The following is a 20,466-nucleotide window of genomic DNA, read 5'->3' as shown; positions in this document are numbered from 1 at the left end:
ACCATTCACCTAAAGATGATCGAGCCGAGAATACATGGAAGAAGAATAAACACTTTTCCAAGGAGGTTTATTGGAACTTGTTTAACCCTTTTTGTGTAGTTAGCCTTTCTCTAAGTTAATAACCAGTTTAGTTCTTCAAATATGATAAAGCCTGGGATCTGAATGTGCTTAATGCTTAGTTTGATAATGACACAGTAGAGAGAACTAGAGATATTAGAATTCCTTTTGATGGTAAATGGTGTTTTTTCTGTCAAGACTGCTTATAAAGCAATCTTGAATACCAGAAATTGTTTCTACCTGGAAACTTATTTAGGAAAACTAGGATTCCCAATAATAGCCTTCACTTTTTATATAATTATTTGCCTGTTGGTGTAAATCCTGTGAGCATAATTGTCCTTTTGGTAACTGCCATATTTAAACTTTACTACATCTCTTCATAGACTGTTCCTTTGCTATGAATGTATGGGATGCTGTTATTACTAATAGTTCTGTGCAGCCTATGAACACTCAATTTCATGAGTGGATTTGTAGCATGTTTCAAGGAAATACCCAAGATAGTCAAAGAGGGGCAATATTTGAATGGTTTGGCTTTATTTTATGGCATATATGAAAATGCAGGTGCTGGAAAATCTTTGAAAAAAAAACAAACTTACAGAAACTGGTGCACATATAAAATCAGACTTTGCTGATTGGAATAGACAGACGGTTAGTCCCAATAGGTCTACTGCTCTAAATAATATACAAACTAGATCTGTCTGGGAAAAAGCTTGTAAAGAGGAAACACATGAACAGAAGAAGTTCCTTCTGATTCTGACACGCAATACCTTGCCGTAGGGCTCAGAATACTTTTCAATATCTCGGATCCCTGTATTCGTTGGATCAAATGTATTACGAACAGCATTTTAGTAGGCTTCTGGTTTGCCACCGATCTAGATCCATCACACCGATTACCGTGTTCTTCCTGCTGGTTGAGAAACATGAAAAAGAAGCAAGAAAACAAAATCCTCATGAACCAGATAGCTAGGTATAACCCATTTTACCAATAAAGAACAAAGCTAGGCACACAGGTCACAGCACCGAATATGACTGAGCCAATTACATGAAGTGTGAAATGAACTGACTGAAATACAAGTGAAAGAAGATGACTACCCACCAAAAGTCTGCGCCTAGTGTACAAATGGGGTACTATCGAGGCTTCGGAAGGCATCTTCAGCGTCTTAGTGTACAAATGGGGTACTACCAAATATCCCTGCAGCAGAACAGCGGAATTAAGTTAGTAAACGGATAATATTGCAAGTTGTTGGTACTATTCCAAAAGGGTTGGGTTTCAGAGTGATGAACATATCGACGTTTCTTTTTCCAGGTAAACACAGAAAATAAATACAACACAGCAGGAAGAACGTGGATGCAAAAGGATATCGACAACTTTGTAGTCCTGCATGATGTGTTAAGTGATAATAAAAATTTAAAAGCTAAATACGAAGAATTATAACTGAGAATTCATTGATTTGCATGCTTTGCCAATTTCTGCATATGTTCAGGAGTAGCCACTGGCATTACTGTTAACTGTGACCCAGTAGAAGGAGACGACACCAAAGCATAACACAGAGACATTATTCTCCAATTTTTGCCACAAAAGCATACATTATTCTCCAATACACAGACCAGTATGGGTTTCTGGAGATGACGAATCGGTTTGGGCTTTCCATTTTAGGTATAGTGCGACTTCTCAGACACTGGGTGACATTTCTCCTTCTGATAACATACTATTTTCTTTCCGTGATTCTGATAGCTAACCCAAAAGGCTACAAGCCTACAACTGGAGGGTCAAAAATCTGGTTCCAATGATGATAAGGATAATAGTGGTTTAAAGATCTGGTTCCAATGATGGTTTCAAAAATCTGGCTTAGATCTCAAAAGGGCCATCTCAAAATAGAATGGAGATTCAAAACATCAACACTGACAGGGGATGGCTGAAAACGAGTTGAAAATAAAATCCCAATCTATCTCTAAACTTGAGTGTCGACCTTTTAATACTGACAAACTTCCTTGCGCAATCCAATGGTACAACCGTCTGCCTCACTATATATAAAAGAGCTTCTCCACTGATATTCGTAAACAAACCATTTCCCAATTGTGGTCCTTGTTGACCTGATGGATATCAAATCAACGAAATTTTAAGTGTGATAAATGGATGAAACAAAATAAATATGTAAACAAATGAAATTGAGTAGCCACAATCTTCGTCTCATGTATTAAAACTATATGACCTAACATACAGGCATACAGCTGAAGTTCATTTTGAAGCGAAAATTTAATTTCAATATCAAATTCAAGTGGGGGTCACCTAATAGTTCGCTATCCGAACCATGCGGGAAATTGCATCAGAACTCAAGCAGAACTCTACAGGACATTAACGGAGTGGCGAAACATATGGCTCATTTGGTGATCTCAGGGGTCAAAGAAACGCGAAACAAAATGGTAATGAAATATGACAAATGGACCAGAATATAACAGTACTTTGTGAATTGCAGCGTCCACCAATTCATTCAACAGACATTTAGGCCATTTTGGTTGAATTCAGAATAACAAGAAGAATTTCAGATCAATTATTTTACGCCACAATTATACATACTAATACGTTGCAATGATCAACACAAGCAGTTGTATCATACTTAGATTGAGAAATCAACAAATCCAAAATCCAAACAATTAAACAAAGAAATCGACAAAGATTTTTGTGAGGCAGCTTTCGGATTGACCCACATTTGATTAACTCTTCCTCGTTATAGTATATCAGCTTTGAACCCATGCATTTGCACAGGGATTCTGTTCAAATAATAAAAACTGCATTGTGTCAAACATCCGTAGCATGTGTAATTCACTGCCTCAATGGGAATGATTTCATTACAGATTTCATTTCAGATATACTATGCCAACAATTTGGATTCAACAGAGTGATAGTGAGATTGTATTTTTAAGACACCTTGGAAGTAACAAACTAATTCCTAGAATCAGTAGGTTGCTACGTAGAGATGCATCTAAATGAATTCTAAGTTATGTCTCACTTAACAGAGTTTCGAGTGAGCTTAAATACATTAGGAAGATAACCCCTCGAGACAACTGAAACAGGACGAGATAAGAACAGTACTGACATGACTAGAGCACGATACTGGTCTTGATGTTATGAACTACTTGGAAACAATTTTATCTTTGGCAAGTTACAAAACCAATACACAGTTAAGGGTAAAAATCATTCTGGGTTTAAGAGAGAAGCCCACTTTTGTGCTTAGATTATCTTGCTATTCCTTACGAATTACTGTAATGGTTTGTTTGGTTTTCTTTAAGAAGTCAATTTCTTCCATATATTAACAGGGACAAATTCTAATAAAACAAGATAAGAACTAATCGTCTTATTCAAGACCTCAGTGGTAATTTTCAATAAAACTATTGCTGTGGTTGAGAAACTTTTTAAGGCTAGCAACATCATGAAAGTTTAAGAGAACTGATCGCAATAATGGAAGCTTCCTGAGCTACTGAAGCCTACAAATCGTTCAAGCTTTTGTGAAGCAGCAACTTCGTTCAACTCCTCAGTGGGTTTTTTTCCTGCAGTCTCGGACTCCAAATCTCCCTTCAAAAACAAATATTCTCAGTAACGTTAATCATTTGATGGGTTCAGGATCCTACGAAAATCAGCACATTGCTTCCAACATTAAAGACGAAATCTAAGCTACTGGTGAACCTGAAGTGCAGTTAGACAAGCTTTTTCTTTCTGAAGCTGAAACCTCTCGACTTAGGATTCCGTCAATGGCATGCAATGTCATATACCTGAGGAAAGAGATTTTCCCGGTTCCATTTCTTGCGAGCAGACCTGCATGAGAGCACATCAGTAAGGAGTCAACAGACATCAAAACAACTGATAACAGTGATATCAACCTGATTAAGAAGCCTCGCAGAGACAGAGAGAGTGAAAATTCGAATTACCATATTGCCCCACATAAGAGAGTGTGACTGACCCATCCGAATGAATTCAGGACCTCCAATTAAAACAATAAAGCTCTCCATATGGATATCTTCCACAGCTGGATCCTCGATATCATTATCGTGGTTTACAGATACAACTGGCAGCGTTTAGCTGCTTCCATTTCCAACAAATGCATCAGATATTGTGCCTGAGTGGTGACAGAGGACAAAACTAATCGGTAGTTTTAGTTGTAGTTTGACTTAAATGTCGTCGTCTCACCTCCTCTTTGCCGCCCGTCCTTACTTTTTTTTTCCTCTGAAGTTTTGCCGCATCACGTTCAGTCAACATAGGACCTTCCTGCAGTACCTCAGGTTGTTACTATGGAATTGCGTCCTTTCCATTCCATCAAACATCCACAAGGGTGTGGCAAGACCTATATTTGGGAACAAATCATTCAATAGTCTTCTAGTATAATAAAACAATGTACAAGTTAATCCAAAGACAGTCGTAGACATAACATAGTAAGCAAATTGGGTGTACATATCAAATTGGTCGTATGTAAAGTGGTGGCAGTGGCAGGCAGAATTAAAACCGGTTTTCCAAAGTTAAAATTTATCAAAGGTATAGTTTCAAGAAATCAAATTCCTTCACAGAGCTAAGAAAAACAGACAACATTTATTAGTTGTTACAGTAAATTGCGCAATTGCCTATAACAGCTCCAGAGCTTATAACGGCGTTTAGCTACTTCGTAAACAGCCGGTTTATGTGCAGATAGGTGTCGAAATTGTATTTCTAAACCAGATATTTTTCTACTTTAATATTTGGCAGAATATAAAACGAACACTAGAAATACTAATCCAAATAAAGCAAAACCGAAAACATTATTTTTGCTATTCTGGAGGAAAATTACAATACAAAACTGGCTAAGCTTAATTTTCACAAAGCTAAGGACTGGTTAAGCATAAGATTAAGCTCACAGAATCACAGATATCAATCTAATTTACTACTTCCAAGCTCAAAAAACTAATTGAGGGAAAAATTGCAAACACAAATTCTATCATTTTCAGTGACAAACTTCCACCCTACAAACAAGAATCCCTATGTGACAGTTCTTTAATAAATCAACAAAGACCAATACATCAAATTTTCAGGGCCAATTGCTAATCCCTATCTGACTGTGAAAGCCTCAATCTTATTTCCCATTGCATGCAAATAGAAAGCTCCTACCATTCTGAATTTTTGCAAGCAGGAAAACACACATCTTCATCAATATATATCTAAGAACATTCAACAAACACCTGAACTGCATTTTCATGGTGGAATCTTACAAAAAAAAAATCAGGAGCAATGAGGGGTTTCATTTAGTTTACCTCTTCATACTTCTGGGTAAGAGCAAGATGCTCATCTTCAGTCATATCAGGTATTAAAACAGCCATAGTTTCATATTGTCTTAAACCAGGTGGTCATTGAGGTTCTTCTTTCTCTTCAGTAGCTCCTAAAATACCACCAGATGATGGTGATTAATCATCTTCTCCAACACCTCCTTCAAAGGATGAACCTGAAAAATCTAAAGTTACAGATTTAACTGATAAACTTTCATGGGTTCTTCTCAAAATCCCAACTTTGTTGAAATTACAAGATTTGTTTTGAAAGAAAACCTGATTTGTGAATGGAACAAGCGATGAAGAAGAAACGGAGAGAAGATTAGGTTATGAGAATAAAGTGGAAGCTAATGAAAATGCTTATGTTGCCATTCTTGGGAGGAGGAGGAATGAATCAAACGGTTTTCACTGGATTTTTTTATTCGCAGAAGTGAGAAAGTGAAGAAGAAGACTTTCATGGATTGCCGAGAGATATTTACCCCCAACCTTTATTTTTTTTCTTACACCCCACTTGCACCGGGTAAAAGAGTTAAATTGCCCAGAATATTCAGCGTGGTAAATTTTTAGAATTAGTGTAGTTGTGCGAAGAATTGTCCTTTTTACTACGGTGCTTGCTCTTCTAAGGAAAAAAAAGGAGATCCACCGTTATTTCAGCTTGGTTATTGGTTATTTGTGGTGATTTGCATATTGTTGGAGCGTTATAATAAATTCTTTTCCAAATTGAGTATAAGTTAATTCTTAATTGAGTAGAAGCTAATAAAATTTAGAAGTACCTTTTGTTGTCGTTTACTTGGTTACTATTTGTATGATTTCTATCAAAGGAAATAACTTTGTTGTTATGGAGTAATGTTTATTATTCTATACAATAGAGAAATTATATGGGATCAAAGTAATTCGTAAATATTGAAACTGGTTCATGAATTTTATTTGAATGCAAGTAATAGTTGTTTGAACTTTAAGCAACCTAGTCTTATTCACCATTATAAATAGAGGATTCTCTAAAGTTAATTTTTTTAATCCTTGCATTATGTGCATCTTCTGCTATAAGAGTCGTCCTCCACAAACCTAGGTTCCCTCGGGAAACATAATTAGGTTATGCTTTTAGGACTTCGCTTGAAATTCGTGAAGCCTGATTAGAATATCTTTTACCTTATGGATTTTTATTATCTGGATTCTTATATTGGCCATTATGGTTCTTACATATTATTAATGTTCGTCTCTGTTACTATATATCCATACAAGAACTATTGATCGAGGAATAAGATTGATATAAACCACAAGGAGTTCCTAATCTTGTATTTCAATGAGATCACGATCTAAACTTGACTCAAATAGATCTTGTGAGGTAAAATCAATTAGGCATCTTTATAACTTAAAGATATTATTCCCTAATTGTTTGAGGTTTGCTTGATATCCTTATACTTAAAGATCCCTCAAAGAAATATTTTCTTTTTTGTTTTTTGAAGGAAATTAAACAGGTGTCATGTTAGAGGCATAATAACACTACTTTTCATGAAGGACTGTGAAGCAACTATAAGGTGTGTAAAGGACATCCGCTAAAGGAATCAAGAGTCGTCTTGCAAGATCCAAGAGAGGTGAAGAGAATATATGCAACTGAATAGCTTGAACAGAATGTTCATTCTCAACAACATTCTAGTCTGAAGTTTGACAGTATGTTAGTATCTGTAGCGGCTTAATATAGTGTGGTGTTCAAACTAGACGACTAGTCTCTGTAGCGGCTTAATACAACGTTGTGTTCAAATTAGACGGGGTCTAGGGGTTTTTCTGCGAGATTTCAGTTCTCCTCGTTAACAAAACTTTTTGTGTCTTGTGGTATTTTCTTTCTGCGTTATATTGTTTTTCTATAATTGAAATATAAAGAGCAATATGTTAATATAGCTAGATACTTTTTAGCTTGATAGTAAAGATCCACAAGACTTGTTCTTGTTGAAATCGTATCTTGAAACATAGATCATACAAGACTTTCTCTTGATGAATTTGGATCTTGAAGGTTCAAATACATACTAGGTTGACCTTGTAGTTACAATCAAAAATAAAGATCGTGTTTATAAAGATCTTGTTTGTTAAGATCTAAACATATTGATTGTACAAGGATTGTACATACATTTATCAGACGAAAAAGTTTGTGGTATACTAGGTATACTTTCCTTTTCAAGAAGTGAATGACGTGACATCATTGCAACCATCGACGCGGAAACCTTATGTCCCAATACACCATTTAGCCGCTCGAATGGTGCATTATGTGAGTTTTTCATAGCAAGAATGCATACTAATTGCGAACTAAGTAACATCGAGATAGGCACAGTTTTGTGCATTACTTCTGGAAGTCTTGTGGCTTTTAAGAATTGAGCGTCACTTGTAAAATAAAATTGAGGTTAATAATGATTGAAAGTAAGTTTTCTTCTTCTCCTGTAAAATTTGTCTGTAAGTTCAAATTTCTTACGATATTGAGAAGAAGAAAAAAGGATAGAGGAACATATATTAGTATTGTATTTTGAATTTAATAGAGAAAGGATATTGAATGGAATATGAAAAAAATTTGTGTGAAACAGAGATTAAATACCCAAAATAATGATAGAAGATAAATTACTTGTGCTTTACCTCTGGCTTAACTTGTAAACATCTTTGAATAATTCTATCCATACGTTGATATAAACATGAAAAATCCGCAGCTGAATTATTTGGATGCTTGTCAACAATAATCTTAGGCAACTCATCATATTTGAAAATATGCAAAAAGTTTGAACTTCTAATAATTTTGATCTTGTGTATCTAAAAATTAAAAGTATATTAAATAAAGCCAATCAATCATCACACAATAATTTATACACTATTCTTCTTAAGTCATAAAAAATAAAAATTACTTATTTTCAGTAAATAAAGAAACTACTTGTACCTGTGGATGTCTTTAGACTGTTAAAACATACAAATGATAAATATATAATTGAATGAATCAGAAGATAACTCTGATAGAAGCGATAAAAATACCATGGAATGAACGATTTAAAAATTAGAAGGAAGTGATTCCAACTTTTAGATGGACAATAAAACACTCTAAGATCTTCACGGGAAGATAACCAAGTGTACGTTATGTATTAATTTGTCATAAGAAAAAGTTGAAATCAGTTTTTTACTTGACAATTGAAGTTAATTAGCTAGGTTGTGACCCTGATCATTATTGAAAGTAGGTATTCATTTTCTTTTGTACAAGTGCGTTTCTGAATTTAAATCCCGTATTATATACTAGTAGTAGATTCTTAATTCATAGAGAAAGATACTCCAGGGAATAAGGGGAAAAAATTGAAATAAAGATAAAAGGCCGAAAGTTCCGGTAAAGGAATAAGTTACTTGTGTTTTTACCTCTAACTTAACTTGTACTTATCTATGAATAAGTAAACTATTGGAAACACAATAAATGCAAAAAAAAAGGTTCAATAGGAAAGGTGGATTGCCTCTTATAAATAAAAACAAGAAATTAACTATTTTTACTTATATATATTTTTGGACAATGGGCTTTCTCTTTCATGTTACCTCATATAAGCACAAGAAACTTATTACTCACAATATTTAAAATTGTCTCCCTGAGTCCGAAATCTCTTCGCGGGGATCATTAAACTATATCATCCATAATGTTAGAGAATATTCTCGATGATTTGACTCTCAGAAATCTTTGAATTCTTGAATTCTTAGACAACAAAGGATATACTAAGGTAAGATTCAGAAAGTTTTCAATGAAAGCTTTTCTAGCATAAGTTTGGATACCATCTCACAATAAATAATATCAGAAAAATTTGAAACTTCCCTTGATGACTTAATTTCGTGTAGATTGATTTAAATATTTGTTTTCCACCAGAATTCACGAGATAATGACATAATACTCACCATTGTTTACAATGGAAGATTTTCAAACATCAGATCAACTACATTGGGGTTCTTGAAAACATCTAGTAAGCTTGTTTCCTCCATATTTTTCATTATATCTCTTTGAAAATAAAATCATCAAACTCTGCATAGGTCTTATCTTCTTTATATGATTAGAGAGAGTGAGAGAAAGGAAGGTTGAGAAAAGGAGAAATGACTTACTTAGTTAGATACATATTCACAAATGTCCAAACTCATACGAAAAGAAAAATCATACCGAAACAAACTATCTATACTACAAAAAATAATTTGCAAAAAAAATATATATTTGCTAATATACATATGTAAAAAGCAAATTCATATCATGAGACATCATGTATTTTTAACACATGAGATACATTCCATAACTAAGTTATTGTTACTACACATATTTAAGTCCATATCATCATATCTAAAAAATTGGATACAGTTTAAACCTCTACCAGTCGTGTCGTCTCTCTAAAGGGAATTAAAATGAGCCCATCAAATCATATAATAATTTTAGGTATCAAAATGAATAAGATAACAAGAAATTGAATAACATCCCAAAAGAGGTAGAGCGAGTCCCTAGCAAAAGCAAACGCCTCCTCAAATCGTTTCTCAGCAGACGTAAGTCAGCAAATGAAGAAGCGCTTTATACTTTCTTAGATGAATACTAAAAGAGACAATGAAGAACCGGTTTTCCTACTGAAATTATTAGATCTCCTGATTTCCTTCTTAGTTTGTTTATAACTTTATAGTTTATACTTTTGTTGAAGGTCATATCATCAAAGTCTGTAAATGACTATAGTTGAATCTCAATGAAGCAATGGTTCTCATTAGTCCCTAATTACGTAATTGTGTCAGCTGGTGCTTTATGGATATATTGGTTTCACAAAATGATCCAGAGATGAGTTTCCTGGAGAAACTGTCAACAAAACTGCGACGTTTCTGGAAACTCTCGGAAAAATTACTCGCCCGTTGTGGATTCTCTAAACCTATTCCGAGATAGAAAGCTCTCTGATTTACAAGATCTGAAGTTGAGATTGAAAGAGACGTATTTATATGCGAATTCGATTGATTCTCAATTCCAATTCCTTTCTCACCAGAATTCCGTCCGTCCGGTCCCAGATATAGAAGGCAGAAGATATAAGAACGAAAACTCTCCTCGAGTTTCTTCAGAGCATCCACATCGGGCGAGTAAACCCAAATATTTGATGAAATAGATTGACGCAGTAGGACAGAGTAAAGATCATATCCCAGACCAAACCCAAATTCCGGACTATATTTGGCCTAGGATCAAGACCAAAACCAAATCTGGTCGAGCGTAGGTATAAAGTGTGTTTGTTAATAGGCGAACATATAACTTACGCTTCATGTGAAGCGGTTGTATATTCCTCGTCCCATGGTGGTGCGTGAATAAAATGTCCGCTTCATCCAGACGAATATATAATGTACGCCCGTGCAGACGTAGGTATAATGTGCGCCCGGTGAGAAGCGTTGATATAATGTTTGTTTCAATCAGGCGGGTTTATAATGTACGCCTCATCAGGAGAACGAAATATCAACACCCCATGCGCCAGATGAACTTATAAAGCTCGCCCCATCATTCAAAAACAGGCGAGCATAAAATGTACGCCCCACGTGGAGTGGAAATTATACCTCCGCTCGAACTAAATTTTAGACAAAAATTTTTGAAAAATACTTATATGGTTGGTATTTCTGAAAGTAGGATAAAATTGAACGTTGGATATTTTGGAACGTTGGGAAAGTTTTAAAGATATTTTCGAACGTTGGAATTTCGAACGTTGAAGATTTCTTTCATACACCTATATATAAACATGAATTCCTTTAAAATTTTCTCACTTCAAAGAAAAAACTATCTATCAGAAGAAGAAAAAGAATAAGTATTATTTCGTCTTTCAAATCGTTTAGAATTTTTTCATTGAATCGGTTACAATGACACCACGAAACGCTCGAGTTCCACCACGAATAGTACGAGGTCCAAATTTTTCGAAAATCTAAGATGTAACGAAGTGCAGAATTTATTTATCAATATCTCAAGATCCTGGTGTTGGAACTGATCAACCCGAAGCGGCGTTGTGGACTCGTATCAAGGATGTTATTGATGTTCAATTACCTAATAAATCCGATCGCACTTGGAGTTCCTGGCAAAAACGATATCAGGGAATAAGTAAAGATGTGGCGTTTTTCTCAACAAAATAGGCCTAAGTGGAAAGTGAATATCATATTGGATGGGGTCCTGAAAAGAAGGAAAGTATTCTTTATTTTTTGAACAATTATTTTCTAATATTTACATGCCCATGAACTTAACTATTTTACAAAACAACAGGTTGAAGAAGTAAACAAGCGATTCAAGGAATGAAATGATGGAAAACAATTTAAGCACGAAGAGTGCTACCCAATTGTCTTACAAAATATAAAATATAATCAGCTATCTACTTTTGTATTTGATACGACGCACGATTTGGACAATTATGAGAATAATGAGGAAAATGAGGAAGGACAATGTCCAACAACTCAAGGCGAGTCCGTTAATGACACAGATAGGGGAGACATAGGGAACACATATCTTCGTAAAATGGGGAAAAAACAGCGAAACAATTGAAGAAAACATGGAGAGAGAAATCCACTGCACAAGAGGAATTGATGGGTATAATTATTAAAGAACAACAAAATTTTAATACTCATTACCAAGCACAAGCAAGATTGAAGATGGAACAAAAAGCATCCGAGTTTGCAGCAAAACAAGCTGAACATGCGGCAAAAATAGCCAAGCAAGATGAGGACGACGAATTTCGCATCATTATGATGGATCTTGAAAAATTAAATCCCGTACAAAAGGAGTACTTCGAACTTCGTAAGGCGTACATAATTCGGAATAGAAGATCTTAACACAAAGGCTCAATAGTTCATACCTTATTTCATCTCTAATTAGTGATTAATAATTTAAGTAGTTTAATTAGGTTTTAATATTTCTTATTATTATAATTAGTCGTATTATTATGTAATTTTTGGTTATGAAGTTTAATTCTGTTGAATTAAATTTAAACATTTTTGAAACAACTTACCTTAATTAAAACTTGATGATGATGACATAAAAAAGAGATAACAACTGTGTGTAGATATTTTGGAACAACAAATGTGGGATGGTTTTGCCTCCAATACCGCTCTCCGAGGTACATGTTATGTTGTACAGTTAGAACCAGCCATACCGAAGTAGTGAGTTAGATGTTATTTTAATAACCATTAAAAAATTAATAAACGTTGTTACTAACTTACAATGCCCTTATAAGAAAATATATATCCCGCGTCTGATAGCCTCGTAGTTGAGCATCCCATATCAGATGCAAGGACTTCTCTATATGATTCTCATGGGTGCCAAGTCACTGCTTCAGCAGTAAGCTTATTCAGTAAATTCCTACAACGGACAATATCATTCGTATTCCTCGGTACATTCCATCTAGAAGTAATAGGCCATTTTTTTCATTACTCGTCTTTGAGATGTCTGGTCGACATATGCCCAGGTATTCATACCCCCAAAACTACTCCACAATAATTAGCCAAATTATTAAATTCCCAACAAAATAAACATTGAAAGGAAGAAATAACGGGAGAAAAATAATATCTCTAATATATGGAATGGACCGCTTAGTGCCTTCTGTTTCCTACCAGCTAAACAGAGTGCCGCATACAATCTCGAAAAAGCAGCACCACCCTAGTCATACGTGGATACTACATCAAGATCTTCAAAAGCAGCTAACCATCCAGCATCAATATAGGTATTTGCATTAGAAAAGAAAAAATGTCCCAAAACATACATAAAAAAGGCAATTGCTACTCTATGAGAAAGGGTGTTATCATTTTCTGCCTCTACCAACTTTTCTTCTACGAAATAGGAACTTAAATATGTAATTGTAATTGAATTTGAAACCCACGACGCGCCTCTTGGCGAAAGCGAGACATCTTGGATATCCGAAAATATATGCTCACTAACATATTCAAATTGGTACTTCCCGGAATTATACGGAACGTCAGGCCCATCACCGATACTCAGTCCTGTCAACATGACCCAATCTAGGGGTGTGAACCCCATTTCACCAAATGGGAAGTGAAAGTGTTTGTTGTATCCCAAAAATGCTCAACAATATAATCAACCATGGAATGTTGGGTTTCCATACATTCTATGTTTAATAAACTTCCCCATATCGCTTTTTAAATAATATATTTAGCTCTAAGACAGTGTTTTGAAATTTGATGATACTGATGAATTACCGGTGCCAGGGAACCACGATGTTGATACTTAAATTTTTGTTCCTCTGCAAATGTGATGTCCGTAGAAGCGTGTTGTTTATCATCTTCCAGTATTGGAAACCTCCCTAACCCATGAATATCAACCTCATTGATTTGACCGGTGGAGATTAAGTTATAATCCTCGTTGTCTACAGATTTCTGTTTCTTGTTCGTCTTCATGCGACCATTGAACCTCGATGTAAATTTGTTCAACATCTGTGCACATACACGATAGATGCAATTTCATAATTAGAACACCAACCCTCAAACCAAAATACACATATATTTAACTCAACAAAATTTCATCGTACTTTCATATTTTTATAAGTCAATAAACATTTATACTCCAAATCTTATAATTCCTTAAAACAAATTGTTGTAATTTCAAATTATATAATTCCATAATTACACAAATTAAATCGTCTACATGTATTTCAACCAAAGTCAATTGCTTTTAACCACATTTACATATACAAAATTAGCTCTTCTACATATATAACACACATAATTTACATAACCACAATTTTTCACATAACCGCATGAATTTATAAAATACATATTAATCTATATAACCCATAAATAATGTCTTGTACATGTTTGTCAAAATTTCAAAAATTCTTTTAACCTATTCACATAAACACCAAAAATAATCCAAAAAACAACTCAAAAGTCCTCTTACCGGAAGTGATTTTCTATGGACTGAGTAGAGAAAGTACAACGAATCGGTATTCACACTTTGTGTGATCGTCTATGGATACGATATTGAGACAATACAACAAACAAAGTGTGATTATTCGATAATATGTTCGGATCACTATCAAGTAAAACGGAGTTAACGTTTGTGTAGTTTACTTTAAATATAAAAAACAATTATAATTACGGAAAACAAAAGTAAATGACACATCAAGATTTTGTTAACGAGGAAACTGCAAATGCAGAAAAACCTCGGGACCTAGTCCAGAATTGAATACTCTCAGAATTAGCCGTTATACAAAATCAAACCAACTTCGTATAGTTGAGACCCAGTAACTAAACCTATAGTTAACCTAGTTTCTTCAGTATCCATGCGCTTCCGACATTCGATAAGTGCACACACTGAAACAATTCCTTTGGTTCTTATTCCAAATAGTAAAGGAACAACAAATATGTTCGGTAACAACTCTATTCAATCTCAGTGATATGAGTTGGACAAAGGCTCTTATGTTTAATCCAATAAACTCATTTGTCAGGTTTAGATCTATCTATCCAAGAACTACCAAAGTAGCAGAGTTTATATTTTGCAATCAAATATATATTCTACCAAGATATTATATAGTGATGATGATCTACACAACTAATCAATCAAATCTATCAAGGATAAATCGATTATAGTTGGATCCCAGCCGATAAAGTTTTGTGCACACCAAAGATATGAAACCAATAATAAATCTTCTTTGTCTTCAAATCTTATTTAATCTTCAATAAAAACCTGCACACAACAACTTGAATCTCTTGTGATCAATCACGTACAAAACAGAGTCTGTTAACAATGGATTATCACAAGATGTATTTAGATCTGCAAACAGTTCTAAATATCCCGTCGACACTTCGATCTAGTTTGAGTGAATCTTATATCAGAAGAGAAGATTCTCAAGAATAAACAAACTAGGTGCAATCGAAGTTCAACAATCGTTAGTCAATCAAATCAAATCGAAAACTAATAATGCTGCAATTATCTAGTTTCCCACCAACGTTACTCGTAGAGGTTCTTGATCCCACAGAAGTCTTTAAACGAGCGGTCGTAAGAGATTTCTCCTAATTAGGGTACTTTCCTCTTCGAATAGACGGTTCCACCAGTAACAACACAACAAAGTAGTTTTGTTGGATCTTAGGATAGTTTGCTCGAAATGCAAACTTGGGTATTTATAGACCAAGGAAGTTTGGATACCAAGGAATTTCAAAAACCGAAATATTCTTAAAATATGCAATAAATGCCCAAATCGGTTTTCATAATTCCTGGGAATGCTCTGTCCAATATTATCGAAATCTCACTAGAAAATCTCCAATTAGTAAATGCACATTACCAATTTTTATTTTCCAGAGATATGCATTTTCATTGCTGGGAATTAAAAGCATATAAAACTAAGAACCTTAATTAAAAGATTCTCAATTTATTTCGGTCCGGGATCTCCTTGAGTTATTAAGGAATATCTTTGAACAATAAAAGATAAGAGTTACTGAACATGTTCAAAGTATGTCGACATCTTTTTCTTTGTAAATCCTTTTTCATATTTACAATCTTGGAACCAATTATACCACACTTCCAAACAAGTTTAGAATTGGTTCATATGTATTCCAAGAACAACTATGTGATTGATCAAATATCAATACACTAATCATGGGTTTACGGTTCCACCAAACACAAGGATCGGATCTACCTTAATATGGTTACTAGGACCGGTTACATCAGTTACCAGGATAGTTACGTCAATTACCAGGACCGGTTACCATATTCTCATGGTATTACTTGTGATCGGTTACACTAGTCACTAGGATTGGTTACACCAATTATCAGGACCGGTTGCGCCAATTACAAGGATCAATTACACAACTCTTTTGTGATTGGTCATACCAATTACCAGGATCTGTTACACCAATGACAAATATCGATCATACCATCTTAGGTGATTACTTAGGATCGGTTACACTAATAAAATTCATACCAATACATAAGTCAGGCATTATGACTATTTTTACCAAGATACATAACAAGTTATGATCGGTTCTACTTAATCACACATATTGGTAATCCAAAGATATGGAATGAATAACAATACCAATAAGCCTAGCGATTTCCCTTTTTATTTATAAAACAAGTTCATGAATGTACTTCCTTTAAACAAATGTAAACATTGTTTCCTAAGATGAAATCTTCACCTTTACCCATACACATAATCACAATAGCATTCATACGATTATGTCAATGTCTTATATACGAAGTTCAAAAGATAAGCATTATACTTCGTATTCTAATTCCTTAACACTATGTATATTAGAATATAATCATTCACAGCTTCGCAGTTATGTTTTCAATATAGCACGACTTGAAAGATACGTTAGGAATGAAACAGTTCAAGTCATAATATTACTAACCTCAAGAGGAAGGATGATGTCGTCGATGTAGATTGTTACTTCTTCACATTCTTCAAGTCTTCGAGTATTACTTGTATGTCTCATAATCCTAATTGTTCTAATCAACCTATACGAAGTTGTCTCTATTATATAATCAAGTGATTCTTTAATTTAGTTTTGATTCACTAAAATATGACAACCAAACTTAACATACCAATGCTTGGTGGGTTCAACCGAGCTATGCTCTAACATGTATCAGTAGGGTCGCGAGGAAACATCTTCAACGGCTGGGGAATGTGGTCCCCTTTATTGTTCTTTGGACCATCATTCTTACCATCTGTCTTACCATGTTCTTGAGCGTCTCCTCATTGGACTTTTTGTTGAACTTCTCCTTCTTGGACTTTTTCTTTAACTTCTCCTCCTTGGATTTTTTTTTGCACTTGTTTTTGCACTTGTTTTTTAACTTCTCATATCTCTTCATCAACTTCATTCTCACTTTCTTCTCCATCACCTTCATTCTCACTTTATTCTCCATCAGTTTCATTCTCAATTTCTTCTTCATCACATTCCTTGCCACCAATTTCTTCTTCATCAACTTCCTTGCCACGACTTTATTCTTCATTGATATCCTTGCCACCACTTTCTTCTTCACTAACTTCCTCCTCACCACTTTCTTCTTCATCAACTTCTCTATCACCACCTCCTTCTTCAGTAGGTGTATCAGATTATTCTTGTGTTGGTTTCTCCGCTTGAGGTGGGTGGTTCATTGATGGGGATCACTTTGGATTTACTCTCCGAATCCCTTCGGTGGGAAGCATTTATATTTTGACCACCCTCTTGATGAGGTCCCAAACTATGAGGAGAATCAAAGTTATTTCTCCTCTTATATTTCTTTTCGACTTGATTTTGTTGCTTGCCCTTGTTTGACCTGTAGAATACGGAAATAAGCGACAAAAAATAATGGAATTAAATCCATATTTTTGAATTCAAGGTATACAATCGGTTTACTCGATACACATGTAAAATACGTTTCCTAACATAACACACAACAATCAGATTATATAAGTGCTCATATAATCTGATTCTAACAAAAAAAAAGAACAACAAAATTGGGATTTTTTCTTACAAGAATCGGTTTACTCGATACACATGTAAAATCCGATTCTAGCATTACACATCGACAATCGGTTTTTATAAGTGCTCATGTAATCCGATTATGGGCTAAGAAATAAGAATTCAGAGGCCACACAATCGGTTTTTGTGGACACATATGTAATCTGATTCTAACAAAAAAAAGTTACAGAAAAACGGTTATCCCTACAGTAATTGAATCAAGCTATGTGGACATTAACATTGTCCTATTCTAGTTCAAATTTTTCGAACCAGATAACACATGCAGCACAATCGGTGTTTGTGGCCAAGAACATCAACCGTTTCTAAACACAATCAGTTCACAAGTACATTAACATCATCCGATTCTAAGAAACAAGGAAAATTCGTTTTTTTAGCAACTGCCTGTTACGAAAACCTAGTTTAGCGGATTGGGTTGATAGAAAAGTACCTGATTCGACCCATTTCCTCCTTTTGTGCGATAAAAGATGCTTCGTCTTCCTCAACCATTTTCTTCGTTTTGTTTCGAATCGCTTCAACAATTGCGGCATTATTTTAACTAGGAAATTTCCTGTTAATAGGATACTTCAGTCGCATTGGTTTCGACGACATTTTATAGAAAAAAAGCGACTAATCGTTTTTGGATCGTTTAATCAACGATGTTTTGGTTTCAAAGAAATTAAATAAAAGGGAGAAGAAGAGAGGAGATAATCGGTTCATAGAGGGAGATGAAAATGAAATTGATTTTAGGTTTTATTATTAAGAGTTAATGGGGGTAAATTGGTAGTATTAATATTTTTGGAGGATAAACTGATAGTTTCAACAAATTAAAAAAAATTATCATTTCTTATTGCGTAGATGAAGTAATTTATAGACCCCAAATAATTACACTAGGCCTCAAATTATCCAGGGAAATAAAAATGATAGTCAGCTGAACCTACTAAAGCTTCCCCAAAGTGTTAGTTGGGTGCATTTTTTCCCTCAAACCTATTAATTAGAAGATTAGAAGATGACAACATGTTGTACAACTTGTTGGGGAGTATATTTAAAAAACCATAGTTTTGTAATATTGTACCAAACTTAGAGAGATAGTGTGGTGGTAATATTTTGGGCTCCCACACTATAGACATGGGTTCAAGTCTCACCCCTTGCATTTGACTAGATATATACATACATCTATATATATTTAAAAATCCGGGAGAGCGGGGCCTTGGGGTCTTGGGAGGTCTGGTGATTTAAAAAAATAATTTTTTGCAGATTCAACGTTTCATTTCCAAAACGTTTTTTGTCAACTTAGTATTCTCAATTAATCTCATTTATTTTCTAGCCGTTTTCTTACTGTTACAGAGGATTTTAAGTATGCAGTTATTATTGATTTTATTGTCATAAAGCCGCATTGATTTCCTTTATGTTATAAAAGAAAGTTTTTTGGAGAAGATGAAATACATATCTTTTTCATCTATTGAGTTCTGAGCAAGTGAGAAAGAGTAAGAGTTGGTTCAATTTCTCAAGGTGCAGAGAAATTGAATAAGAGAGTTATCATATATTTTATCCCATAGGGTTTTCGACAAGAAATTGATTGCTAGCACAATCAAGAGGCATAGTCGCGAAACACCTTAAAGATAGCAACCTAGTCCGCGACTCAGCTGTTTGAGATTTATTTCTGTGAGAATTTTTATTATTGTTTCCAACAATTTTAAGGTGTTCGTTTCTGCTATGGAGAATGAAAGGAAGCGCGTCGATGATACCAACAAGACATTCAAGTTTGAAGGGATGCACTTCAGAAGATGGAAACAAAAGATGTATTTTTATCTCAAACTCATGAAGTTGCATATGATTGTGTCAAATGTTCATCCTGGAACCGTGGAACCTGTTGCTGATAAGACGAGTACCCCTACTGTTGCTGATGGTGGTGCTGCTTATCCTCCTCCTACCGGTGGTGCCAAAGAAGTTGTTTCTCAAACTCCTGAGGAGAAACAGAAAGCCATTGAAAAATGGATAGATGATGATTTTGATTGAAAAAACTATATTCTCAACGGTTTGTCTAATTATTTATATGAATATTACTCCACGTTTGGTACTGCTAAAGATGTGTGGGATGCTTTACAGAAAAAATATGACACTGAAGAAGCTGGATCGAAGAAATATGTTGTACGCCGCTACATGAAATATCAAATGGTGGATGATAGATCAATTGTTGCACATGCTCATGAGCTTCAGAAAATTGCCCATCAAATTCTGACCGAAGGTATGAAAATTGACGAACAATTCCAAGTTGCTGTTTTTATTGGCAAGTTACCACCTAGCTGGAAAGATTTTCGTAATTCTTTGCGTCATAAAACTAAAGAATTTTCTCTTGAAAGTTTGATTGTTAAGCTTAGAATTGAGGAAGAAGCTCGGAAATAATATAAGAATGAAGAGATTCTCATTGTTTCTAACAATAAGACTCATCCGAGTTTGAAACCTAAGAAAAGGGATATGAAACCTAACCCGAACCAGAAGAAAGGTGGAAGGCCTAATCAAAACAAGAACCAACACCCATCAAAAAATGGACAGAATTCCAATTCTGAGTTTCTTTGTTATCCATGCGGTAAACCAAACCACATGGCTAGGAATTGCAGGTTTAACAAGGAAAAGAATAACACACAATCTAATGCTGTGGGTGACGTTATAATTGCCATGGTT

General features: G+C 34.7%; 1 long non-coding RNA gene across 2 annotated transcripts; it reads right to left on the bottom strand.

Moving 5' to 3' along the window:
- Nucleotides 1-2,969: 2,969 nt before the first annotated feature.
- On the bottom strand, nt 2,970-5,766 carry LOC113360832. Of its 2 annotated transcripts, XR_003364821.1 has the most exons (5): nt 5,335-5,766; nt 4,244-4,397; nt 3,985-4,135; nt 3,743-3,871; nt 2,970-3,631 (listed from the first exon to the last, which is right to left on the bottom strand). It is a non-coding gene; the product is annotated as an uncharacterized LOC113360832 (long non-coding RNA). The 2 variants fall into 2 exon arrangements; XR_003364820.1 differs by having other exon boundaries at nt 3,985-4,397.
- Nucleotides 5,767-20,466: the final 14,700 nt, after the last annotated feature.

This window comes from Papaver somniferum, chromosome 3 (genome assembly GCF_003573695.1).
Source record: "Papaver somniferum cultivar HN1 chromosome 3, ASM357369v1, whole genome shotgun sequence".
NCBI lineage: Eukaryota > Viridiplantae > Streptophyta > Magnoliopsida > Ranunculales > Papaveraceae > Papaver > Papaver somniferum.
The sequence above is the reverse complement of the archived record's forward strand: the minus strand, read 5'-3'. Positions and strand labels throughout refer to the sequence as shown.